This window comes from Colossoma macropomum, unplaced genomic scaffold (genome assembly GCF_904425465.1).
Source record: "Colossoma macropomum unplaced genomic scaffold, Colossoma_macropomum, whole genome shotgun sequence".
NCBI lineage: Eukaryota > Metazoa > Chordata > Actinopteri > Characiformes > Serrasalmidae > Colossoma > Colossoma macropomum.
In genome coordinates this window covers 670,363-697,658 of record NW_023494786.1, presented here as the reverse complement: position 1 = coordinate 697,658, position 27,296 = coordinate 670,363, and the positions used below count along the sequence as shown (strand labels likewise).

The 27,296-nt window shown below is 41.5% G+C and overlaps 1 protein-coding gene and 1 pseudogene across 1 annotated transcript in view; both read left to right on the top strand.

Moving 5' to 3' along the window:
* The window catches only part of tiam1b (TIAM Rac1 associated GEF 1b), a 110,696-nt gene that overhangs the window by 25,554 nt on the left and 57,846 nt on the right, over nucleotides 1-27,296 (top strand). The gene's annotated exons all lie outside the window — the stretch shown is intronic.
* Nucleotides 6,816-6,993, top strand: LOC118804802 (annotated as a pseudogene).

Sequence of the window (27,296 nt, the reverse complement as noted above, 5' to 3'; positions counted from 1 at the left end):
AGAAGGGAGGGATAAAGGAGAGAGAGGAGAGAGAGTTAGAGCAAGTAAAGGGTAGAGACAGGAGAGAGTACAAAAAGGAGAAAGAGTGAGAGAGTAAGGGGGAGGTACCGAGGGAGTGGACACTCCTTCTGTCCCACGTGCCTCAGCCTGTATGTGTGTGTGTGTGATGGTGTGATGGTGGGATGGTGTGATGGTGGGAAGGAGGGATTTCTCTCGTCATTCTGGAAGACAGAGCGGCGTCATTACCGGCGAAGCGAGCGGTGGGACCCCCGAGCCAGAGCGCCTGGGTGTGTGTAGAGCTTCAAAGCCCCTCAGTCTCAGAGGTGAGGGCGGCGGGAGATGAAGGGGGTTTCCCACATCTGAGTGGCTCCTCTCCTTTTCTCTCTCCTCCTATCTTCCCTCTCTCCTCTCCTTCTCTCAATACTCCTTCTCTTCTTTCTACTCTCTCTCGCTCTGCCTCTCTCTCAGCGTCAGCTCAGGGATGCTTCATCGGCGTGGCCGGCCTTAATCGGCGTGGCCGGATTCTGTCGTTGCCATAGCAACTAAAGTAAACAGGCGTTGAAGATCAAAGGTTGCAGACGTAACGCAGATTAAAGGAGCGGTGACTGATTTTTAAACAAGTGATGAAAGTTTGATGAGTGATCATCTCTCTCTCTCTCTCTCTCCTCTCTCTCCTCTCTCTCTCTCTGTCTCTCTCTCCTGTTTCTCTGACTCTCTCCTCTTTCTCTCTCTCTCCTCCTTCTCTCTCTCCTCTCTCTCTCTCTCTCCTCTCTCTCTCTCTGTCTCTCTCTCTCCTCTCTCTCTCTCTCTCTCCTCTTTCTCTCGCTCCTCTTTCTCTCTTTCTCTCTCTTACTTTCTACTATTTATCTCTGTATCTCCCACCACTCTGTTTCTCTCCCCTTTTCTCTCTCTCTCTCCCACTTTCATTTCTCTTTCCTCATCTTTTTCTTTCTCTTTTTCTCTTTCCCTTTCTACCCCTTCACTGCCTATGTATCTTTCTCTTCTTTCATGACTTTCTGTCCTTTCTTTCTTTCTTTCTTTCTATGTACATTTTTTCTTTTTTTCTATCCTCTTCCCCTCTTTCCCTTGCTTTCTCCCTCTCTCTTGTTTTTCTTTTTCTTCATCTCTTTCTCTCTCTCTGAGTGTGTATAGACAGTGTGTGTTGCTCCAGTCAGGCTGAACTGCAGTGACGGTCTTTATCGCTGTTTAACACAAGTTTTTACAAGTTTTACATTTAAAGGGGAACTCCACCAAATTTTCCAAATTTCTGCATGATTAGATGGTTAGGATGTAAACATCTTAAGTCGTTCAGAGTGGTTCAGAGTGGTTTGGTGTGAAGCGCTCTGTACTAGAGAAACTTACCAAGTCTGAATTGTTCACAGTGGTGGTGATAGGAACCAGACATCCACCTCTAAAAGCTCCCTCACAGAAAGTTACTACAGTAAATGGTTGTGAATTCACTGCCTGATGACTGAGACACTGTTTTGCGATAGTTTTGAGAAGATTTTGGCCTTAAACTCCATTCATGGTGGAGGGATACATAATATACAGGGCACTGTGAGGCAAAATAGTCCCCAAAGAAAACGTATTATTTCAGATTTTCCACTATTTTCCATCATCAACATTCCATATAAACTCAGAGGACTCGTGTAGGTTCACTGGTGGTTTTGGATAGTAAATAGAGTGTCTATATTAGTGTTGTAGTCATGGCGACCCCTGGTTCCTATCACCACCACTGTAAAGACATCTGAACCATTTCACACCAAACCACTCTGAATCACTCTGTTCAGTGAAGGGTGTGTGGGGGGGTGATGGGGGAGGGGCGCGTTTGAAAGAAAGATGATGAATTGCAAATGGACGAGCGGGTCTGAGTCGAAGCTCAGATAAAGGGGGAGAATGAGGAAAAGGGGCGGAGCCTCTGCTGCCGCCAAACATATGTAAATGAGCAGGACTTGGCGAGTGGAGTGAGGGTCATGGGGTCAACAATGAAATGTACCCCACTCGCATCCCCCCAATAAGTTGGCCTCTTTAGTTTTAGCACTAGAGCTATGATGCTAGTGTAGGTAACAAGTAATGGAAGCTTATGCTGTACCAGTTAGCATGATGCTAACTGCATGATAATAACATAGTCGCACTGCTGACGGGTAACAAGTAAGGCCTCGCTTTGCTCTCAAAACAGCCTCAGTTCTTCACAGCATGGATTCCACAAGGTGAATTTAGATCCAGTGACTGGGAAGACCACTCTAGAACCCTGGACTCATTAGCCACGTTTACATACAGTCTAATAATCTGTTAATAATCAGACTAATAGCTCAATCAGAATAGAATCCGTCCATGTAAACACTGTCGGAATAGTCTAGTCTGATTGAGGCCTTTCGGAATACAGTCTCTATCTGATTGAACAAGGTGGGTAATCCTGTAAATAATCCGTTAAATAGAAGAATAATATCCGTGTAAATGCCTGTATCTGATTACGTTCCCTATCGGAAAGTTTAAGTATGTTCTGATCATGTTCGTCGCATCATAGTGAAAGTTTATACCGTTCAACATGGCGGAGCAGAAACTGGTCTGCAGAGGAGACGAAGTTTATGCTCTGATCTTTAAAAGACGGCGGTGGGACGGACGTCCAGCTTATGTGTCTCAGAACACGACGTCTTCCTCTCGGCCTTCTTTAATAAGGACATGTGAAGGGCGTTTTCCTGAGACTGACATCATTTTAAAGCAATTAAAAACACAAGCGCTGCTCACTGATGCTCATCTCCCTCTGGCTGGACTCACATGATGCTGGTTGTCATGGTAACGTCTACACTAAGCGGTTCTCTATGCATTCGTTTAATTTTGGATCGCATTATTTGTAGTAAGCCTGTAAACTGAGATTTTCCATGGTTGAGTAGAGTGAGAATAAACACCTCAGTCTTCATCTATAATCAGAATGTATTCAGTCAGATTGGAGAAAATCTTTGTATGTAAACACAGACAGTGTCATGCTTATAAAACCAGTTTGAGCTACTTTTTCTTTGTGACATGATGCATAAGCATGCTGGAAGTAGCCATTAGAAGATGGTGAATTGTGGCCACATGGTCAGCGACAGCACTCAAACAGTCTGTGTCATTCAAGCAATGATTGATCGGTATTAACAGTCCAAAGTGTGCTGAGAGAACATCCCCCACCCCACTACACCACCTCCACCAGCCTAGACTGTATACATAAGGCAGGTTGGGTCCATGGATTCATGCTGTTGGCGCCAAATTCTGACCCTCCCATCTGCGTCACTCAGCAGAAATCCAGATTCATCAGACCAGGCTAAGTTTTCTCTGGTCCAGTTTCGGTGAGTCTGTGTCCACCGCAGCCTCAGCTTTCTGTTCTTGGCTGACAGAAGTGGAACCTGACATGATCTGCTGTTGTAGCCCATCCACCTCAAGGTTTGATGTGTTGTTCTTTCTGAGATGCTTTTCTGCTCACAGTGGTTATATGAGTGACCATAGCCTTTCTGTCAGCTCGACCCAGTCTATCCATTCTCCACTGACCTCAACAAGGCGTTACCGTCTGCAGAGCTGCTGGACGATTTTTCTTTATTGCTCCATTCTGAGTATCTCTAGAGTTACTGCGTGTGAAGGTCAGCAGGAGGTCAGCAGTTACAGAAAAACCCGTCACATTTTTTCTGCATTCTCAAGGTTGGTGTGAACACTACCTGAAGCTGCTGTTCATATATGCGTAATGTTATGCACTGCTGCCACACGATTGGCTGATTAGATAAGTGCATGAATGAATAGGTGTACCGTTCGTCCTAATGAGGTGCTCAGTGATTGTATAAGAGTTAATGTATAGTAACTGATATTAACTCTGATAACTGTCCTGCTGGTTTGTGCTGTTGTGAGTGAACAGCTAGACTCCTTCCCCCTCCCTTTCTATCTCTTTCTTTCTATCTATGTCTCTCTGTCTCTCTCTCTCTTTCCCTATCTATATCTCTCTCTCTCCCCCTCTGTCTCTATCCGCCTTTCTCTGTCTCTGTCTCTCTCTCTGTCTCTCTCTGTTCTCCCTATTTTTCTCTCTCCCTCTCTCTGTCTTTCTGCCTTTCTTACCCGTTTCTCTCTCACCACTGTTTCTCTCTCCTCCCCTCTCTTTCTCCTTCTGTCTCTCTCTCTGCCTCTCTCTCTCTCTGTCTTTTTCTCTTTCTCTCCCTCCTCTCTCTTTCTGCCTCTCTTACCCCCTGTTTATCTCTCTCTTCCCTTCTCTTTCTACTCCTGTCTCTCTCTCTGTTTCTCCCTCTCTCCCTGTCTTTCTGTCTCTCTCTGTCTTTCTCTCTCTTTCTCTGTCTTTCTCTCCCCCCTCTCTCTTTCTGCCCCTCTTACCCCCTGTTTCTCTCTCTCTTCCCCCTCTTTCTCCTTCTGTCTCTCTCTCTTCCCTTCTTTCTCCTTCTGTTTCTCTCTGCTTCTCCCTCTCTCCCTGTCTTTTTCTCTCTCTTTCTCTGTCTTTCTCTCTCTCTCTCTCTCTCTCTCTCTCTCTCTCTCCCTCTCTCTCTCATTACTGCAGGTCTTTTCTATTCCTGTCATATCCACCTGTCAGCTGTGCAGAGTGATGACTTCACACTACAGACTGTGATTAAAGAGAGAGCAAGAGAGAGAGAGAGGAGAGAAAGAGAAAAAGAAAAGAAAGGGGGAGAGAGAGAGAGGGGAGAAAGAGAAAAAGAAAGAGAGAGAGAGTAAAAGAGAGAGAGGAGAGACCTGGAAAGCGGAGCTGACTCTCGTGTTCGTATATCTGCGGCGTTTGGTTGCGTGTGCTGTGCGATGTGGTCTGCCGGCAGATGCCGACGGTGATCGGGCGTTTTTTGGATCGAGGGCCGAAGCTCAGTCCAGCTGTGGTCAGTCATGTGTGACGGCGGTCAGGCCGCTCACGGCCGACTGCACCGCGGAGGTGGACGGTCGCTCCAACACGGAGCAAAACATCGGCTCAGTTAAAGAAACAGTTCAGTACTTTGGCAATATTTGATGAGTATATTTACAAACATTTATTCTTGTGTGGTACATTTCTACGTGTAATATTTCTCCATGCATTTAAAAATAGATGTATTTTAAAATATAGTTATTTGATACGGCAACATATTCTGAAACGCATTTTAGTGTTTGAGCATCGACTGCAATGTATTTGAAATGTATCTCGAATATATAAGAATTCATGTCCATGTATTTTTTTCCGTATGAGACGTCACCATAATTCACTGTACAGCATCATCTCATTTCTTGTTATGTTGTCAGAGCTGTAAACTTTCAAAGATTATCTGTCTGTTCTCTAATAAAACTATGTCTTAAAATCTGTGAACCAACTAGGCTGAAGTTTCAGCACAGGAGCTATGAGGCTAATGTAGCTAACAAGTAATGGAAGCTTATGCACTGGCAGTTAGCATCGTGCTAACTACATTTTTATTTACTATCCAAGACCACCAGCGAACCAACACACGAGTTTATATGGAATGTTGATGTTAAAATAGTGATAAAAATAGGTTTTCTTTGCCTTAACAGCACCACAAACAGTGCAGCTGCGCGTAGCATTAGCCAAGCGCTGCTATGCTACATAGCATGCGCCACAGTGAGATCAGCAATAGCTTTTACACGTTACTCGTACAGATTTAACGAAGTAAAACTTTTAGCTTAATTTATTGCATTTCACCTCAGTTTACTGACCCTAAAACTCATACGGGGTGAAAAAAGACGAGGCTAGTAATGTTAGCTGAGGTAACAGGCCGTTAGCGTTTGTCTGTTTCTGTTTTTATCTGTGTTCATCATCTTTTTTGGCTTTTTGTGACTAAATTTAAGGATATTTTGGTACAGTTTTGAGTATCTTTACAGCAGTTTTGAATTTTTGGACACTGCATAGCGAGGGGGGGGTATATTGGAGAAGGGTCTGGCTGCAGATATGCGCTCTCAGCGTGACATGCAGCACCAGCCTATTGATAATATCAGTGCTGCTCTGCCACCACAGAGCAACAAGAGCTACACTGAACACATATTAATAACTGATAACTGATAATAAGGTAATTAAATCTGGAAACTTTCAAAATAAAACCACGACGATCAGACATGAATGTCGGGTTTATTCGCAGAAAAAAACAAGCAGGCTACTGAAGCTCATGAAAGCCAAGCTGAAGATTGGAGCCGTTAGGAATAAAACATGATGGTTGTGCTTCTTAAAGGGGAACTGGGTTGATGTTTGCTGTTGGAGATCATTAGGAAACAAACAAATGTACCTGGAACACCGGATTAAATGATGTGAATCCTTAACACTGTGATATCAACCCATCAGGAAAACATTACCATTACCATTAAAGAACATCATTAGCGACTACTGAAAACCACCAGGAACCAAAAGGCACTTTTAATGGGCTCCATGACTTTTTTGAACAAGGAGCTACATTAAATGTAACCCTCTATCTGTGTTGTGGCCAAAAAATGAAATAAGTGAGATCACTCAGCAGCCAAAAGTTACCGCCGTTGCCGTTGAGCTGCTTCTGCCATTGTGGCAGAGAGTGCATGTGACGTCACTGGGGCTGAGAGTGCGTCTGGCTGAGAGTGCGTCTGGCTGAGAGTGCACGTCTTTAGCCAGACTCTGTTGGTGGTATTTTCTTGTCAGTCTTATGGTGCTGATTCAGTGCGCAGCAGTGTTAGCTTGCGTGCAGCAACACCCGTGTTTCTTATTAGCGTATAATTCTGAGGACGTGGTGTGATTTGGAGGAAAAGATACAGCATATGTGCAGCAAAAGGTGGAACATTTTAACTTCCCACAGGCTGATAACAGCTAATAACAGCAGTTTTCCAAAATGCCATTTGTTTCCATCGTGGATAAAACCAGCTCAGACCCGGAAAATGGGAAGAATCCAACTACAGAATGTAGACTTCAGAGGTCTGCTTAGAACAGGGAGACGGAAGAGGAGCTTGCTCCGTTCGCTCCACGCATCGACCTGGTATTGCAGTATCTCCGGGAACGGTGCACCTTCTTTTAGGGGGCAGTCGTGGGCTGGAGGGTAGAGAACCAGCCCTGTGACCGGAAGGTCACTGGCTCGATCCCCTGAGCTGACTGAACAGTACATGACTGAAGTGTCCTTAAGCAAGACACCTAACCCCCAACTCCTGCTGCGGATAGGGCCGCCCACCGCTCTGGGCAAGTGTGTTCACTGCCCCCTAGTGAGTGTGTGTGTGTTCACTAGTGTGTCTGTGGTGTTTCACTGCACGGATGGGTTAAAATGTGGAGGTGAAATTTCCCTGTTGTGGGATTAATAAGGGTCTCTTAATCTTTGTTTCTCTGTCTTGTAAATGTAGGAATGTAATACTGATAAACGTATAGGCTTAGTAAAGAAACAGCAGACTGTAAACACATCGGTCACATTAGTTTAGAGCTTTGTTTTTAGGGAACGCTACTGGGATTGGAATGGTGCTGATCCGTGGTGCCTGCAGCTCTGTTTACTTCTCCTGCACATGCGCCGGGATATAAATTCAGGGATTTTACACTCCTGTGGCATCTTTATCTCTCAGCTGATGACGCATGTACCGTATACAGCAGCAGGAGCCGCCTACGGAGTCAGAAGGCTGAGGGCGCTGCAAATAGAATGTGTGGTTTCTTATTTATGGAAGGGGAACTCCACCAAATTTCTACATTTCTGTCTAATTCAGTGTTTGACATAGTGTTTAGTAGGAACCAGGCATCTGAAAAGTCTGAAATGCCTTTAAAAGCTCCATCACAGGAAGCTTTTAACTTAAATTCATAAATTCTTTATGCTAATTTCATTTTTTATAGCCTTTGAATAGCAAAAATTAGACAAGAACTGCTAACAGTGTTAAAAATGTTAATGGTAAAGGTTAATGCTAATTAATGTTTAGCACTTTTTCATTCATTTGAATACAAAACATGCTAATAATTAATGAAAATAAATGATAGTTTTAATTTGTTGTTCACACATTTAGCATTTAATTTAAATAGTTTGACAATAAATGCTAACATTCTTCAAAATAAATTAAATTTAAAGCTAAATCAAGCATTTTTTGTCACACTAACTCACTTTACTGCTAAACACAGTAATGAAAGGGGAACTCCAGTGATACTTCAAAATTTCTGCATCATTAAGTGGTTAAGATGTAAACAGAGTGGTTCAGAGTGGTTTGGGGTGAAACGCTCTGTTCTAGATAAACTTACAGATTCAGAACTGTTCACGGTGGTGGTGATAGGAAACCAGACGCCCCCCTCTAAAACCTCCCTCACAGAAAGTTACTACAGTAAATGGTTATGAATTCACTGCCTGATGACTGAGACACTGTTTTACGATAGTTTTGAGAAGATTTTGGCCTTAAACTCCATTCATGGTGGAGGGATACATAATATACAGGGCACTGTGAGGCAAAATAGTCCCCAAAGAAAACTTATTACTTCAGATTTTCCACTATTTTCCATCATCAACACTCCATATAAACTCAGTAGACTCATGTAGGTTCACTGGTGGTTCTGGATAGTAAATAGAATGTCTATATTTGTGTTGTAGTCATGGCAACCCCTGGTTCCTATCACCACCACTGTAAAGACATCTGAACCATTTCACACCAAACCGCTCCGTATTACGCAGAAATTTTGGAAAGTTGGTGGAATTCCCCCTTTAAGTGACTCCATGTTTGCTAACTGTGATGTGTGCTCATGGCTAACGGCTCAGGATGGCGCTGTTACGTGCTCATTGTCCTAAATGGTGCCTGCTGAGGCCTCTGAGATGTAAATGTCCTTAATGGCTCTGCAGGCGTGAGAAGGTGAGGCGACGCGTCCTGCTGGGTTATGGCCGGCGCCCCCGTCCAGATCAGTAAAGCGGCTCTGTTCTGTTGTGTGGTAGCCGATAATGCTGACTTTGGCCGACAGGAGCCGAAAACACCTTTTACCTTTTACACAAAACGGCATTTCTTATGTTGTGACTGAAACTGACCCTCCAGACTGAACCTTTCAGAAGATTCGCTGTCTAAAATAATATACAGTCTATATTTTCTTCTCAGTTTGAAACAGGGATTTAAACAAACAGCGAATGAGGAGATTTAAAGCAGGAGCTTAATAAATAATAAATAAATACTCGCAATGCTAAAACGTTCGAAATATCAATGTTAATTGTATTTATTATTAGCATTTTTAGCTCCTAAATGCTAACAGTGTTGAATTTTAATGCTGACTAAATTTTATCATTTTGTTGTTAAACTAATTCGTTTAAATGCTAAAAGTAGTGCTAGTTTTCATTTAGCAGCTTTAGCATTTCACTTAAAATCTAAAAAAAATCAGTCAAAATTAATGCTAATTTTATTTATTTTTATCATTTTTAGCCTTTAAAATTAAATCATTTGCCAAAGATGCTAACAGCATTTCATAATTTCATTCAAACTAATTCATTTAAGTGCTAAACACGTCAATAATTAATGAAAAGTAATGATAGTTTTTATTTAGCAGCATTAGCATTTCACTTAAATCCTAATCCTAAATAAATCCTTTATCCTAAATAAAGTTTTAACAACGACTGGAAGTTCATGCTAAGTGTTATTTAGCATTTTGGTGTCATTCATTTAAATGCTAAAGTTAATGATAGTTTTCATTTCGCAGTTTTAGCATTTCAGTTAGATCTTTTGAACATCGTATTAACAACGACTGAAACTTCACGCTAATTGTTCTTTAGCATTTAGCTTTTTTGGTGCCAAACATGCAAATTAAGAATGATAGTTTTCATTTGTTGTTAGCAGGTTTAGCATTTCGGGGAAATAGTTTGAAAAACAAAAGCTGCCGGAGTTAGAAATGAACAAAAAGTTAACGTAGAGTAATCTCAAAGCTAAGCATGCTAATAATCAACGAATATGAATGATGACTTTCTTTTGGTTTTAGCCTTTTTAGTACTTCAGTAAAATAGTTTGATAAAAACGCTAACAGGGTTAACATGTAATGAATGCTAGCGCTTCATTGTCATTCAGAATGTTTCTTAGCCTATAAAGTACAGTAAGAGAGTAGTTTGACAAAAATGTTCACAATGCTAAAATTAAGGTAATGTGGTGACTAATTTTATTTATCGTTAGCATTTTTAGCTTTTAAATTAAATCGTTTGACAAAAATGCTAACAGTGCTGAGAGTTAATGCTAAATAACGTTTATCATTTTTTGTCATACTGATTTTAATGCTACACATGTAAAATAATGAAAACTAATGATAGTTTTCACTTATTGTTAGCATCTTTAGCATTTCAGCTAAATCTTTTGACCAAAAAGCCGTGATAACAGTGACTGAAAGTTAATGCCAAATAATGTTTTGCATTTTTTTTGTAAAAAAATTCAGTTTTAGTGCCAAACATGCAAATAATGAATCAAAATGTATCATTAGCAGATTTAGCATTTCAGTGAAATAGCTTTAAAAACAAATGCTGTGAGTGTCAACAGTGAAAAAAATGAATTTTTGATATTTGATCATATTATTTAGAGCTTTATCTTAAAAATGAAACCATTTGGTCACAAAAAAACAATGAAAAAAGTTAATGCAGAGTCATTTTAATGCTAAACATGCTAATAATCAATGAAAATTAATGAGAGCTTTTATTTAGTGTTAGCATTTTTAGCACTTCAGTGAAGCAATTTGACAGAAAATGCTAACAGTGTTGAAAATGAATGTAAAGTTAATGCTAATTCCAGGCATTGTTAGCACTATTTAGGCCTCAGTAAACACTGCGCTAAGCTAATTGAGCTCATTTTCAGTGTTAGCATCATTAGCGTTTGTGGCTAAACCTACTTTAAATCCAGTTTATTGTTGGTTTTATTTGTTTATTAACTGATGTGAGTGTGGTTTTGAATGTGCTGGGTTTGGGAGGGTGTTGTTGGGTCTCAGGTGTGACCGTGTCCTCCTTTATCCCCCCGGAGGACCCTCCCACTCCCTCACGGGGCAGACATGAGCCGGCAGGGGGGCGTGGAGGCTCTGAGAGCGCTGCTTGTGTGTCTCGGAGGCGCTGGGGCTTGCCTTTGCTTCCCACCAGCAGTTGCATTCAGACATCAAAGCGTGAGGATTAGCTCAGGACAGTCGAGGCGTCGGGCGGTTTTGGAGGGACTGAGGACGCTGGTGAGTTTACTGGTATTTTAACCCCGTTATTACTGGGCGTGGAGGGGGTCAGTGTAACGGCATGTTATCGCTATGGTGATAAATTACATATCAGTACACTTTTCTGAGTATTTAGACCAGATAGGGGGCCTGTAAACAACAACAACAACAACTGTAAACTGCTTAGTAACAGTGCAGCTGGTTGGATGGCTGCAGCCCATAGACTTCATCTCATTTTACTCATTTACCTTTACCAGGTCTTTTAATTCCTTCATTGTGCTCAGAGTTTTTCAGCCTTTTTCAATGTAGCTCTGCTGCTTTGCTGCTGAATTTGGTCCCAACATGTTCACAAACCTCAGAAAGACTAAACATCATGATGCCTATCACAAATCTTGCAATATGTATGTCTATGTTATATAATATTTCTGCCATATCACCTACATCTTCTTTGATTTACCACAATACAATCAGGGCTGTTGTGTTTGCAGTAGGTAAATCCATTTATATACACTATGCAGATGTTTGAACACCCCCTGTTTCGTGTTGTGTTGGTTTTCCGAGTGAAAATATGTTGGTATTTAAATTTTTATTTGCTTATTTGAATTTAACGTTTTAAAAAATGAGTTGCACAAATGCAAGATGTGCCATTACTTTTGCACAGGCTACATTTTATGTTTCATACAGTTTGACAGAAAATGCTACCAGTTGCTAAAAATGAATGAAAGCTAAAGTTGGCGCTAATTCCGTTTACTGTGAGCTCTATTTTGGTCAAAATGTTCCATTAAAATTCAGTAATTGTGCTTTAAAATGTGCAGAAGTGTGTTCTCTGTAGGGGGGCGGTAACTTATTCACACTTCGAAAATCAACAACGATATGTAATCTGACCGGGGGCGTACAAACTTTTGCATACAATCGTATATCAGACGTTACAGCTGTAAGTAAGGTGATATTTATTTATGCTTTCATGTGTTTAGAATGGTTTTGGCTTCTGAATTTTTTTAAGAGCTTCCACTTTTCTGGGACACTTTCTCCAAGATTTTGTGTCTGGGGGAATTTCTGCCCATTCATCCAGAAGAGCATTTGTGAGGTCAGACACGGATGTTGGACGAGAGGGCCTGGCTCACGTTCTCCGTTCTAGTTCATCCTAAAGGTGTTTGATGGGGTTGAGGTCAGGGCTCTGTGAGGGTCAGTCAAGTTCTTCCACACCAAACTCACCCAGTCATGTCTTTATGGAGCTGCTTTGTGCACTGAAGCTCAGTCATGCTGGAACAGGAAAGGTTCTTCCCCAAACTTGGAAGTGTATAATTGTCCAAAATGTCTTGGTGCTGAAGCATTAAGAGAAGAGGGATGATGATATGGGCTTGTTTTCAGGGGTTGGTCTAGAACCCTTAGTTCCAGTGAATCCCTTCACTGGAACCAAGGGTTCTAGACCAACCCCTGAAAACAACCGCATATCATCATCCCTCTTCAGCCAAACTTTACAGCTGGCACAGGAGGATAGAGGATAGACACTGTGTTCATCAGCACTTGGTGGTCCCGCTCTGTGAGTTTGGGTGGTCTATCGCTTCATGGCTGAGCTGTTGTTGCTTCTGGATGCTTCCATTTATAATAATAGCACTTACAGTTGTCTGGGGCAGATCTAGCAGGACAGGAATTTGAACTTCAATTTCAATACACACTACACACACACACACACACACACTAACACACACACACACACTAACACACACACTAACACACACACACACACTAACACACACACTCACACCACACACACACACACACTAACACACACACACACTAACACACACACTAACACACACACACACACACACACACACACTAACACACACACACACACTAACACACACACTCACACCACACACACACACACACTAACACACACACTACACACACACACACACACACACACACTAACACATACACTCACACACACACACACACACACACACACACACTAACACACACACACACCACACACACACACACACACACTAACACACACACACACACACACACTAACACACACACTCACACCACACACACACACACACACACACTAACACACACACTACACACACACACACACACTAACACATACACTCACACCACACACACACACACACACACACACTAACACACACACTACACACACACACACACACTAACACATACACTCACACACACACACACTAACACACACACACACACTAACACACACACTCACACCACACACACACACACACACACACACACACACACACACACACACACACTAACACACACACTCACACACACACACACACACACACACACACACACACACTACACACCACACACACACACACACACACTACACACACACACACACTCACACCACACACACACACACATATATATAGAAACTTTGTGAACAAACTTTAAGTTGTCTAAAGTGGTTGCTATAGGACATTGCTAAGGTATCCTAGGTGGTTGCTATGGTGTTACTAGAGCATTGCTGTGGTATCCCAGGTGGTTGCTATAGGACATTGCTATGGTGTCCCGGTTGGTTGCTAAGGTGTTGCTAGGACATTGATATCGTATCCCAGGTGGTAGCTATGGTGTTACTAGACCATTGCTATGATGTCCCAGGTGGTTGCTAAGGTGTTACTAGACCATTGCTATGATGTCCCAGGTGGGTGCTAAGGTGTTACTAGGACATTGCTATGGTATCCCAGGCGGTTGCTATGGTGTTACTGGGACATTGCTATGTTATCCCAGGAGGTTGCTACAGTGTTACTAGGCCATTGCTATGATTTCCCAGACGGTTGCTATAGGACATTGCTATGGTATCCCAGACGGTTGCTATAGGACATTGCTATGGTATCCTAGGTGGTTGCTGAGATGTTCCTAGGGCATACTATGTTATCCCAGGTGGTTGTTAATATGTGTGTATACATGTGAGCTGTTATGTATGTTGAGTTATTTGTAGCAGTAAGATTTGAATCAACGTTCCCATTCATTTTCTGTGGGAAACAAAAAATCGCTTTTGAATTTTCGCTGTACAAAAACGTACGAGCAATCGGTCCCAAAAGCCCAAGCGCACTGTCCTCATATAGGTTCTACAATCCTGCAAAGTTTCGTGGTCCTAGCCAAAAAACCTGCGTGAAAGTGGTACAAAAAACGTAGAATAATAAAACGAAGAGCAGTGAGTCAACTTAATAATCATTTTATGAATTAATTTTGTGGCCCTCGAGGGGAACTGGAGCTCCACTTTGCTGCTGCTTTTGTTGATCTTCTGCTGGTTGGTTCTGCTATTTTTCTATAGTTCTGTCCAGCGTGGTCAGCTGGAGGTGCTGAAGGTTTTAAAGTGCTACCTGATATGATTTCATACATTACTCTCCACACATTCCACACAGTAGTGCTACTCACCACAGCGCCTTCAGCACTTTCACGCCTTTTTACACCGTTTTGTCTCCACATGCTGAGCTGACCCCCCTTTCATGGGTCACTGCACTGGGCCTGTGTTGGAGTGGCTGCCAGTCAGCGCAGGCTGAACGTAGATAAAGAAAAATATATGGACGCCTGCAGATCTTTCTGAAATCAAGTGTATTGAAGGGGAATTCTGCCCATTTTTCTAAATTTCCTCCATAATTCAGTCATTAAGATGTAAACAGAGTGATTCAGAGTGGTTTGGTGTGAAATGGTTCAGATGTCTTTACAGTGGTGGTGATAGGAACCAGGGGTCGCCATGACTACAACACAGATATAGACATTTTATTTACTATCCAGAACCACCAGTGAACCTACACGAGTCTTCTGAGTTTATATGGAATGTTGATGATGGAAAATAGTGGAAAATCTGAAATAACAAGTTTTCTTTGGGGACTATTTTGCCGCAGAGCGCACTGCATGTATCCCTCCACCATGAATGGATTTAAAAACATGTTTTAGGACAAAACGTTCACTTTTTTATGAAGATTATATAAATTGTGTGCAATGTGTTTCATACCTAACGTCCAAGTGTTTGTTTTTCTTTACGGGAGTAGGCATTTGTACGTTTCTAAATGACCAGAAGGCTACAGTGTTTGTTTATACAGCAGTCAGTCAGAGTGTGCTGATGTGGATTGACTGCACATCTGAACCGGTATTTTCAGCAAACTCATCTCCGTGTGGCTGTGTCAGTACTGTCGCTCAGTGCTGGTGGGGTCATAAGCAGTGTTTAGGTGTTTATCACAGCAGTGTTATTTCTGGAGTGACGTTAGATCTGCTGGACTTCACGTTCGATGCAGCAGGTCTGCGGAGAAGTGATCTGTTTTAGACCTGCTTCAGTAAGGCTTTATTCTGCTGTCATTACCTTCACAGTGATCAGTGGCCCTGGGTGACTTTGTGTGATCAGTTAAGGACTTTATTCTTCTGTCATTCCTGTAATGGTCTTCTGGGTGACTTTGTGTGGCCAGTTAAGGACTTTATTCTGCTGTCATCACTGTAACAGCCCTCAATGGCCCTGTGTGACTTTGTGTGGCCAGTTAAGGACTTTATTCTGCTGTCAACACTGTAACAGCCCTCAATGGCCCTGTGTGACTTTTTGTGGCCAGTTAAGGACTTTATTCTGCTGTCAACACTGTAACAGCCCTCAGTGGCCTTGTATGACTTTGTGTGGTCAGTTAAGGACTTTATTCTGCTGTCATCACTTTAACAGCCCTCAATGGCACTGTGTGACTTTGTGTGGTCAGTTAAGGAGTTTATTCTGCTGTCATTACTGTAACAGCCCCCAGTGGCATGTGTGACTTTGTGTAGTCATTTCAGGACTTTTTTTCTGCTCTCATCACTGTAACAGCCCTCAGTGGCCTTGCAAGACTTTGTGTAGTCAGTCAAGGACTTTATTCTGCTGGCCCTGTAAGACTTTGTGTGGTGAGTTTCTGTCATCACTGTAATGGCCCTCAGTGGTCCTGTATGACTTGATGTGGTCAATTAAGGAGTTTATTCTGCTGTCATTGCTGTAACAGCCCTCAATGGCCCTGTGTGACTTTGTGTGCTCAGTTGCTGTCATACTGTAACGGCCCTTGGTGGTCCTATGTGACTTTGTGAGGCCAGTTAAGGACTTTATTCTGCTGTCATCACTGTAACAGCCCTCAATGGCCCTGTGTGACTTTGTGTGGTCAGTTAAGGACTTTATTCTGCTGTCATCTCTGTAACAGCCCTCAGTGGCCTTGTGTGACTTTCTGTGGTCAGTTAAGAACTTTATTTTGCTCTCATCTCTGTAACAGCCCTCAGTGGCCTTGTGTGACTTTGTGTGGTCAGTTAAGAACTTAATTTTGCTGTCGTCACTGTAACAGCCTTCAATGGCCCTGTGTGACTTTGTGTGGTCAGTTATGAACTTTATTCTGCTGTCATCACTGTAACAGCCATCAGTGTCCCTGTGTGATGTTGTGTGCTCTGTTAAGGACCTTGCTCTGCTGTCATCACTGTAACAGCCCTCAATGGCCCTGTAAGACTTTGCGTGGTGAGTTTCTGTCATCACTGTAATGGCCCTCAGTGGTCCTGTATGACTTGATGTGGTCAGTTAAGGAGTTTATTCTGCTGTCATTGCTGTAACAGCCCCCAATGGCCCTGTGTGACTTTGTGTGCTCAGTTGCTGTCACACTGTAACGGCCCTTGGTGGTCCTATGTGACTTTGTGTGGTTTATTAAAGACCTCATTCTGCTGTCAGTGCCGTAACAGCAGTTTAACTCTGTGGGGAAGCTGTTCTTCTATTTTTATTTGTCCTTGGTGGAGAGGTTTGGTTCTGTAAGGCTTTTATACTGCTGTCAGTACCGTAACAGCAGTTCAGCTCTGTGGGGAAGCTGTTCTTCTGTTTTTATTTGTCCTTGGTGGGGAGGTTTGGTTCAGTGAGGCTTTTATTCTGCTGTCAGTACCGTAGCTTTTACCAGAAGCTCTTATTGTTGTCTGTCAGTGTTGTCTGTCACCCTGTGTGAGTCAGTGAAGATCTCACTCTGCTGTCATTACTGTAGCTGCTGTCAGGGTCTCTGTACAGTAAGAACAGTTACTGCTGTCTAAAGTTGACACATTAAGATTAAATGCAGCAAATAAGACAAGAATGGCATCCAGAAAGGTCACATTCATCTGGAATAAGAAGACACTGTGACTCAGCTGGCATGGAAAATAGAACTGTCTCAGTGACGGACTGTGAGTCGCTGCCTTTGCGCAGATATTATAGTCGTGTGCGAAAGTTTGGGCACCCCTGGTCAAATTCCATGTATTTATTGATTTTCTGAGTGTAAATAAGTGAAACACGTCCTCTACAGAGAACACAGTTCTGCACATTATAGTGCACAATTACTGTTATTTGCTGAATTTAACAAAAAGGTATAGAACAGAAAATGCGGCATGTGCAAAAGTTGTTTTTGTTTCCCCCAACATGTATATATTTCACTGTTGTCGGAAGAAAACCTCGTATCTCCAAAACGGTAACTTTACAGGAGAAGGAAAAACCTACTTCACTTTTAATGTAAGTCAATGGAACCAGAAGTTTTTCCAAGTCATTTTGGGTCGTTTCTTTTAGTCCATGCATCATGAAATTTACACACAATGTAAAGAACAACAGGCATTTTATATTATGTCAAAACACTGAAAAAAAAATATATATATATATATATATATATATATATACACCGATCAGGCATAACATTATGACCACCTCCTTGTTTCTATGCTCATTGTCCATTTTATCAGCTCCACTTACTATATAGGTGCACTTTGTAGTTCTACAGTTACAGACTGTAGTCCATCTGTTTCTCTGATACTTTGTTAGCCCCCTTTTACCCTGTTCTTCAGTGGTCAGGACCCCCATGGACCCTCACAGAGCACGTACTATTTGGGTGGTGGATCATTCTCAGCACTGCAGTAACACTGATGTGGTGGTGGTGTGTTAGCGTGTGTTGTGCTGGTACGAGTGGATCAGACACAGCAGTGCTGCTGGAGTTTTTAAACACTGTGTCCACTCACTGTCACCCCTATTAGACACTCCTACCTCGTCGGTCCACCTTCAGTCAGAGACGATAGCTCATCTGCTGCTGCACAGTTTGTGTTGGTCATCCTCCAGTCCTTCATCAGTGCTCACAGGACGCTGCCCACAGGACGCAGTTGGCTGGATGTTTTTGATGGGTGGACTATTCTCAGTCCAGCAGCGACACTGAGGTGTTTAAAAACTCAAACATGGATGAATGGAGCAAAAGAAATGGCCCAAATTGACTTGGAAAGAAGTCTGGTTCCACTGACTTACATTAAAAGTACAGTATGTTTTTCCTTCTCCTGTAAAGTTCTCCATCAATCTGAAGATGCAAAGAACCCCTTTAATCATGCAAACGGTCCTTTGAGTGTTCATGGTTCTATATAAAACCATTTTCTTGACCAAAGAACCCTTGAAGAACCATCTGAAAAGTGTAGGTCATCCTACATGAGCTCTTTAAAGTGTTAACTGCAGTGTTGTTGAGAGTGTCTGTGCTGTCAGTGCCGTAACAGCGAGTGTGGCTGGTTCTGAACTGACTGACTCAGACTCAGACGGAAGGCCGCTCACTCAGAGTCTCACTGGGAGGACGGCGTGTAGCTCACTGACGAGAGAAGAGCAGAATTTCGTCCCTTCATCCCCTCCGAAACAGCAGCAACAGGCCTCACACGTCTTCACACTGCCCGTGCTGCAGTGTGAGTGAGTGCAGTGCTGAGCGATTTACTGCAGTATTGATTTTTACTCTCGGTGATATTGATAGGGTATCAGATCTGAGTCAAACCTATTAATCCAGCCATTTCTGCTGTTTAATCCCCTTTTCTCCTTTAGTAATATGATTACTGGACGATGTTGTTGCATTCAAGGGGGTGTGCAGAAGTTTGGGCACCCCTGCTTACTCAGACGTGTTTTTATCGCCTACGCTTGTTTTAGTGGAACTAGTTTTAGCGGCGGAGGTTCTGCATTGTAATACGTGTGTGTTTTGACTGGCCGTTTCATACGGGACTAAGGGTATCTGTCATTTGCCCAAATTACCCGAAATAGCCTGGATCCAGACATCATCATGCGGACGTTCACATCAGCATCATGAGACAGACACCACCCTACTGCACAGTGAGCTTTAGGCCAGTGAAGTGGGTTCATTCGCCTTACCACATGCCGGCTGAAAAGGCCCTGCCTTGCGAGAGGAGCTTTCAAGATATTTCATTCTCCTTCTCGGTGTAATTTGGCCATCACCAGAAATGTGGATGTCAGTAGATCTCGTCATGAACTTGAGGAATAAGCATCAAATTTAAGCTTTATTTTAGCTGTTAGCCTCGTCTTAAAAACAAGAGCCACCGTTTTATACAAAGCTGAAATTTACCTACTTTCCTCCAGCTTCTTGTTTGAATTTTCCATTCCTCCTTAAGTGGTGTAGCACTTTCTTATTTGCCAGCTTCTTGTTCAAAGTTTTACCGTTCCACCTTAAAAGATGCAGCATTTTCTTATTCACCAGCTTCTTGTTCGAAATTTTTAAAATTCCACCTTAAATGGTGCGGCATTTTCCTATTCACCAGCTTCTTGTTCGAATTTTCACCATTCCACCTTAAATGGTGCAGCATTTTCCTATCCGCCAGCTTCTTTTCGAATTTCCCAGCTTTTTGATCAAATTTTCCTGTTCCACCTTAAATGGTGCAGCATTTTCCTATCCACCAGCTTCTTGTTCGAATTTCCCATTCCACCTTAAATGGTGCAGCATTTTCCTATCCACCAGCTTCTTGTTCGAATTTCCCATTCCACCTTAAATGGTGCAGCATTTTCCTATCCACCAGCTTCATGTTCGAATTTCCCATTCCACCTTAAATGGTGCAGCATTTTCCTATCCACCAGCTTCTTGTTCGAATTTCCCGTTCCACCTTAAATGGTGCGGCATTTTCTAATTGGCCAGCTTCTTGTTCGAATTTTTACCGTTCCACCTTAAACGGTGCAGTAGTTACTGAGTTTAAACAAGAGCCTGGCGAATAAGAAAATGCTGCATCCTTTAAGGTGGAACGGGAAACTTTGAACAAGAAGCTGGTAAATAGCCTGCTTGCTAAGCTAACGTTAGGCTACAAATCCAAACACCTCGAACAGGTTTTGTGTCTCTTCTGCAGCAGCCGCTCAACTTCACTTCATTATCATCTAAACTTGTATCGGTGCTTTATTCAAAGCCAGAATCCAACATTTCCTGTGGTGAGCAGAGCTGTTATCATGCTAGCTAAGCTAATGCTAACCAGCACCTCTCATAGTTAGCAGCTCTTTTTAACAATTAGCACACACATTGACTTTCGCTGAATGGCGGTTTGAAAATCGCGCAACATTTAACAGGTTCTCCACACCTGCTGCGGCAGTACGCTTTAGCCTAGGATGCTTAATGGTTTGAGCTTTCATGTTTGCTGCTTTTTTCCATCCTTTGTGTACATTTCAGCTGCCCGATTTTAATTGGTCATCTTCACTGGAGTAAATGTGGTGCTTGTTAAGAGTGGACACATGCTTTATAGGGAGCTGTTTCATTGGTTGTTGGGTTTATGTGAACCTGTTAATGTGTACAGTCTTGCCATAGTTTTGCCTTGATTGGAAAGAAAATATGATGGGGGCTCCTGTGTGGTGCAAGCGTCGGCCTTATCATAAGGAGATCGAAAGTCTGATCCCCGGTGATGCTACAGCCATCCGTAGCTGGGAGTCCAAGGCAGCACAGTTGGCCTTGCTCTCTCTGGGTGGGCAGGATGGCCCCCCCATCTCCCCCCATCACTCAACACCATGCTAGCCAGTGCAGGCATCTGTTTACTGACGTAACAGAACTGGCGGTTGGCACCTTCCTCCAAGCGTGTTCAGCTGTCCAGTGACGTGTTAGCGGCAGTTTGTAAAGATGCGGCGGCGCATCACAGGGTGTTGAAGGAAGCCTGTGCTAGCTTTGCCCTCCTAGTGCTGGTGGTAAGGTGTGACTGGCGGGGGTCCTAACTAGCGGTGGAATTGCATACGACTAAATTGGGGAGCAAATTGAGACAACATTTTAAAAAATGGTGTCTTGTCAAGTGAAAAGATCTTAAATCTAGTTGATATTTAAATTTAATATTTCTCATTTTGAGATTGGTGTGCACTTATTATATAGGATTCTATAGCTTAATTCTAGACATTATTTACATGGTTTAGGTAAATTTAGGTAATAAAGTAAAATGGTTTCAAGCACATTTCTTAAAACTAGTGAGATAATTTTGCTAAATAAAATCACTTAAAACAAGTAGAAATGTCTAGAAATAAGGTAAATAATCTTAAATTAAGCTTACAACAGTCTCAGCAGGAGAAATATTAGATTTATTGACTATATTTAAGATAATTTTACTTGATAAGATACAATTTTTGGCTGGGTATGATATACACACCACTGTGATTAGTGTGCTGCTGTCATGTAACGTGCTATAATATCATAAAAACTTCACTGACCACCCAAAAAGTTAGCCAGGTAGGGGTCCACCAAACATCTGGCCAATAACTTCATGTTAAATATTTATTAGGTTCAGTAAATGTGGTATTAACATAGCATGTGACGTCTTTACCGTGGGGACCCTGTCCACCGTATTGGGAACAGGCCTCGATGACATGATATATTCCGAAAACATTGCGATTTTGAATCCGTTCTGCTCAGCACTGAGTGTCCGTGTGAATGTGAGGTGAATGGGAACGCCCTCAGGCCTCCTGTGTGTCATCCTTGTGTTATGCAAATGTCTTGCGTAATGAGAATTGAGGAATTTTAAGCAGTTCACACCTCCAGGCGTCGCAGGCTGGCAGGTTTATACCTGAAACAGAACGTGTGAACACAGCATGACCAGTGAGTTCAGCGGTAGCTGCTAAACACCCACTATTGTCTTACTAAACAGGCTGAATTTGGCCTGGAAGAATGTCAGTAATGGGCCGTACGATATATCGTTTGTTGATCGTTATCATGATATTGGCCTTCACAATATTGATATCTCAGAAGGCTGCATCCTGACCAATCATGCCTGCGGATGAGATTCTGTGGGTGTTTCGATGAACCAGGGTAATCATGAAATCCAGCGATTATTTTGATGAAAACAATGCTAATCTTGTAGCACAATTCATTTTTGATTCTCCAATGACTTTTTCATATATTGCAAGGTGTTTCGCAATCACGACAGTTAGCAGTAGGATTGGAAATAATGTTTTAGACAGTTTTTTTGTGCAGCTCTTGTGATAATTAATGGGATACTGTTATATCAACTGGAATATTAGATCAACTGCTGCCTTAATTCCCTTCTAAATACACCATTTCCATTCCTAAAGTGATGATAAGCTCTGTTTGGGGTCCGTTTATCTGGTTACATTCGACTTTTGTTTGTCGAACATCGCGGCATTTATAATATCGTTCAATGCTAGTCAAGCCGAGGAATGAAAATGAACTTTTATTTTAAAAAAAAGCAAAGAAAATTTTATTTTTCCGTGATATTTAAATAAAACTGGTAATTCCAGGTTAAACCGGTTAACCATTTTCTACTCATAGCTCAAATGTAGTTGATCAACCAAGGCATATTTGATATCTGAAGTTTGCTTCTTAAGTTTTAGCACTGGAGCTACGAAGCTAATGTAGTTAACAAGCAATGGAAGCTCATACATCAAAAGTTAGCATGATGCTAACTGCGTGCTACCATCGCACGCTCGCCTCAGACTGTGTGGAGGTGTTCATTAATCTCTAATAGAGCTGATTATGTGGTTTCTGACTCACTCTTATCTATAAACATGGGCTAAAGTGCATTAGCGTAAAGCTAACATGCTATCTGTGTATATAACAGAGCGCTAGGAGTGTCAGGTCTTCAGAAACGTCCCCCCCTGAAGGTTGTAACACAATCCCCAGTACAAAGTTTCTACATGCTCTCGTTCTTTTAGCCTCATGTGCTCTTCGTGGGAAATGCAGCGCAGCGGGATACAGAGGATCATCTCTGAGGATCAGTTCATCTCGTCACATGAAAAAGAGTGCGTGAGGATTGCGCCATGTCTGCTCTTATGGGGTTTTTCGGGGGGGGGTTTACTCAGCTTTTGTGTTGCTGTTAAGGCGTTTAGGCCTTTAGTCTCTTTGGGCTCACAAACAGCTGCAGTTTATGCAAGACTGTGCTGTGGTGTTCAGGTTTAAAGGACATTTTTTTCCCGCTGTTCAGAAAGTTGCGACACTACTCTTTAAAAACAGTCTTACCTCCTCTTAAAGCATTAATGCTGCCTTCACAGATGTGCATGTCACCCATGCCATATGCACTAATGCCCCCTATACCATCATGAACACTGGCATTTTGAACAGTGCACTGATAACAAGCTGAATGGTCTTTATCCCAGAGGACACAGTGTCCACGATTTCCAAAAAGAATTTCAAATGTTGATTCGTCGAACCACAGGACACTTTTCCACTTCCCCCCAGTCCATTTTAAATGAGCTCGGGCCCAGAGAAGGTGGCAGTGTTTCTGGATCCTGTTTATATATAGTTTCTTCTTTGCATTTTAGAGTTTTATCTTTGCATTTGTGGATGCAGTGATGAACTGTTTTCATAGACACTGGTTTTCAGAAGTGTTTTTGAGCCCATGCAGTGATTTCCACTGCAGAATCATGTCTGTTTTTAATGCAGTGCTGCCTGAGGGCCCAAAGATCACAGCCAGCAAATACTGGGTTTTGGCCTTGTCCCTTACATACAGAGATTTCTCCAGATTCTCTGTATCTTTTAATGTTATTATGTAGATGATGATGTCGTAGATGATTAAAAGTAGAAGTTCCCGACTTTTTTGGAACATGTTGTTGGCATCAAATTCAAAATGGGCAAATATTTTTCAAAAAACAATAAAATTTCTTAGTGTCAACATTTGATATGTTGTCTTCAATGAAATACAGGGTTTAGATGATTTGCACATCATTGCATTTTGTTTTTATTTACATTTTGTTTTTATTTACATTTTCATTTACATTTTTTTATGGAAATGGGGTTGTATTTTCTACCATTTTCCAGCCCCTGTTTATCTCTCAGAATTAAACAGGCTGTTTTAGTTACTGAGCCTTTAAGGCTGATATATGTAAATGAGCAGTCTGTGCTGAAACACTCCTTATAACTTCATTGTGAATGGGCGGGGCTACACTGTTGTAGGCTGAATATGTGCATTGTTTTTTGATTCAAAAAAGCAGTTTAGTTGCCATAAATGCACTGAATAAACTGTCATTTTGAAAATGTAACAACTGAAGTGCACCAAAACTTTTGCACAGGCCATTTTATAATAAAACATTTTATGTTTTATTTTTTCTCCAAAATGTTTAGTTCAGCAAATAGACAGTAATTATGCATTAAAATATGGAGGACACAGTTTTGATGCCTTCGTTATCATACAAAAATATGGAAAAAAGAAAAAGAAAAAAGAAAGTATTCTTAATTTTTCCTCTTGTTTGTACTATTTTCCACATGTAAGCATAATAGGGAACACACTAAAATGACGAAATAGCATATTATAGTATATTATATTCATTATATTATTATTTTGGGCTGCCATAATTGCTCAATTAAATTGATAACTCAAATAAAAAGCATAATCATTTAAAATTTACATTGTTTATGAATCGGCTTAGTGATTGGTTAGCAATTTGAAAGAGCATTCTAAACATTAGCCACAAGGAGGCACTATTAGCACTCGCTTTTGTGAGCATCACTGAAAGAGAGGAAACCCACACCAGCAGGATCTCAGCAACACATATGTCTGTAGTTACAAATTTCATACAGCTTATAACTTATTACTATTTCTATTAATGCCTTTAGTTTCAATATATCATAACATAATTCTTGTAAATATCTATTATCTTAACACTTCATGGTTTTATTAAATAAGTTCTACTGTGGCAGTGCAGTTTGAACTAATTCAGTCAGTAGAATAGATCATATATGGCCTAAATAAAAAATGTGTATATAGAATTATGCAATTAATCATCAAAATAACCGCTAGAGTACTCGATTACTAATATAATCAATAGAGGTGGCCTTAATTATATTATATTAGCATTAATAACAACTCAGATTCTTTGCTGAGATGCAGCTTTATTTACTCTTGAAGTTCTCCAGTAGTTGAACCAACATTATATTTGTCCTAAAATTAATTTTGAATAATTAAACATACAACTTTAAAATATCTCTAAGATTATGAAGAACATCCACTCAGTCAGATGGAGGTGTGGAGGTGTACATGTGTGCGTGGACGTATGTGTTTACCAGTGGGGGGAGGAGGAGGTGGGTGGGGGGTGTTTGGGGGTCTCTGGATGGTGTACTTCTCCTCTCGTGTCCCAGCAGGTTCTGGTATTCTTCTAATGGAAGCCTTAGAGCTCTAATAACTAACCAGGCCTGAAGCACCTGCCACATTCTTACACGCTGACCACGTAAACAGTGCGAGTAACGCGCGGAGGAGAGCGTCTGAGTAGAAGCGCCCGGGTCTGTTTTCCTCATTCTGTACCATTACATCATCAGCGCGGGATAAAAGGGGATCTGGCAACCCACCTTCAGTTGTTTTGGAACCGCATTCAGAGTTGTGCTTTGATAGAATGTGTAATTTAGCCAGTCGGGACCTGATCTGAAGAAATATGACATCAGTGTTTAAGCCTTTTGGATCGACATTAAGCCGACATTAGACATTAATAAGAGTTCATAAACACTCAGTACATAAACAGTAAAGTATACAGCAGTGGATTTTAATGTTAGCAGTTACTGTTTGCAGTGGATTTTTCTGATAGCAGTGAATTTTAATGGAAGCCGTTACTGATAGCAGTGGGTTTTAGTGTTAGCAGTGGGTTTTAGTGTTAGCAGTGGGTTTTAGTGTTAACAGTGTGTTTTAGTGTAAGCAGTGGGATTTAGTGTTAACAGTGTGTTTTAGTGTTAACAGTGTGTGTTTAGTGTTAGCAGTGGGTTTTAGTGTTAACAGTGGGTTTTAGTGTAAGCAGTGGGATTTAGTGTTAACAGTGGGTTTTAGTGTTAACAGTAGGTTTTAGTGTTAACAGTGTGTTTTAGTGTTAACAGTAGGTTTTAGTGTTAGCAGTGTGTTTTAGTGTTAACAGTGGGTTTTAGTGTTAACAGTAGGTTTTAGTGTTAACAGTGTGTTTTAGTGTTAACAGTGGGTTTTAGTGTTAACAGTGTGTTTTAGTGTTAACAGTGGGTTTTAGTGTAAGCAGTGGATTTTAGTGTTAACAGTGGGTTTTAGTGTTAACAGTGTGTTTTAGTGTTAACAGTGTGTTTTAGTGTTAACAGTGTGTTTTAATGTTAACAGTGTGTTTTAGTGTTAACAGTGGGTTTTAGTGTTAACAGTGGGTTTTAGTGTAAGCAGTGGATTTTAGTGTTAACAGTGCGTTTTAGTGTTAACAGTAGGTTTTAGTGTAAGCAGTGGATTTTAGTGTAAGCAGTGGGTTTTAGTGTAAGCAGTGTGTTTTAGTGTTAACAGTGGGTTTTAGTGTTAACAGTGCGTTTTAGTGTTAACAGTGGGTTTTAGTGTTAACAGTGGGTTTTAGTGTAAGCAGTGGGTTTTAGTGTTAACAGTGGGTTTTAGTGTTAACAGTGGGTTTTAGTGTAAGCAGTGGATTTTAGTGTTAACAGTGCGTTTTAGTGTTAACAGTGGGTTTTAGTGTTAACAGTGGGTTTTAGTGTAAGCAGTGGGTTTTAGTGTTAACAGTGGGTTTTAGTGTTAACAGTGTGTTTTAGTGTAAGCAGTGGATTTTAGTGTTAACAGTGGGTTTTAGTGTTAACAGTGTATTTTAGTGTTAACAGTGTATTTTAGTGTAAGCAGTGGATTTTAGTGTTAACAGTGTGTTTTAGTGTTAACAGTGTGTTTTAGTGTTAACAGTGTGTTTTAGTGTAAGCAGTGGATTTTAGTGTTAACAGTGGGTTTTAGTGTAAGCAGTGGGTTTTAGTGTTAACAGTGGGTTTTAGTGTAAGCAGTGGGATTTAGTGTTAACAGTGGGTTTTAGTGTTAACAGTGTGTGTTTAGTGTAAGCAGTGGATTTTAGTGTTAACAGTGGGTTTTAGTGTAAGCAGTGGGTTTTAGTGTAAGCAGTGGCTGAAACTGCAGACCGTGGACTTTTACTGCTAGGAGTCTCCCCCGGTTGTCTTGCTTGCTCTTTGATGCCTCTGAACACTGGCTTCTTGCTAAAGGTCACTTTAAAGAGAAGGCC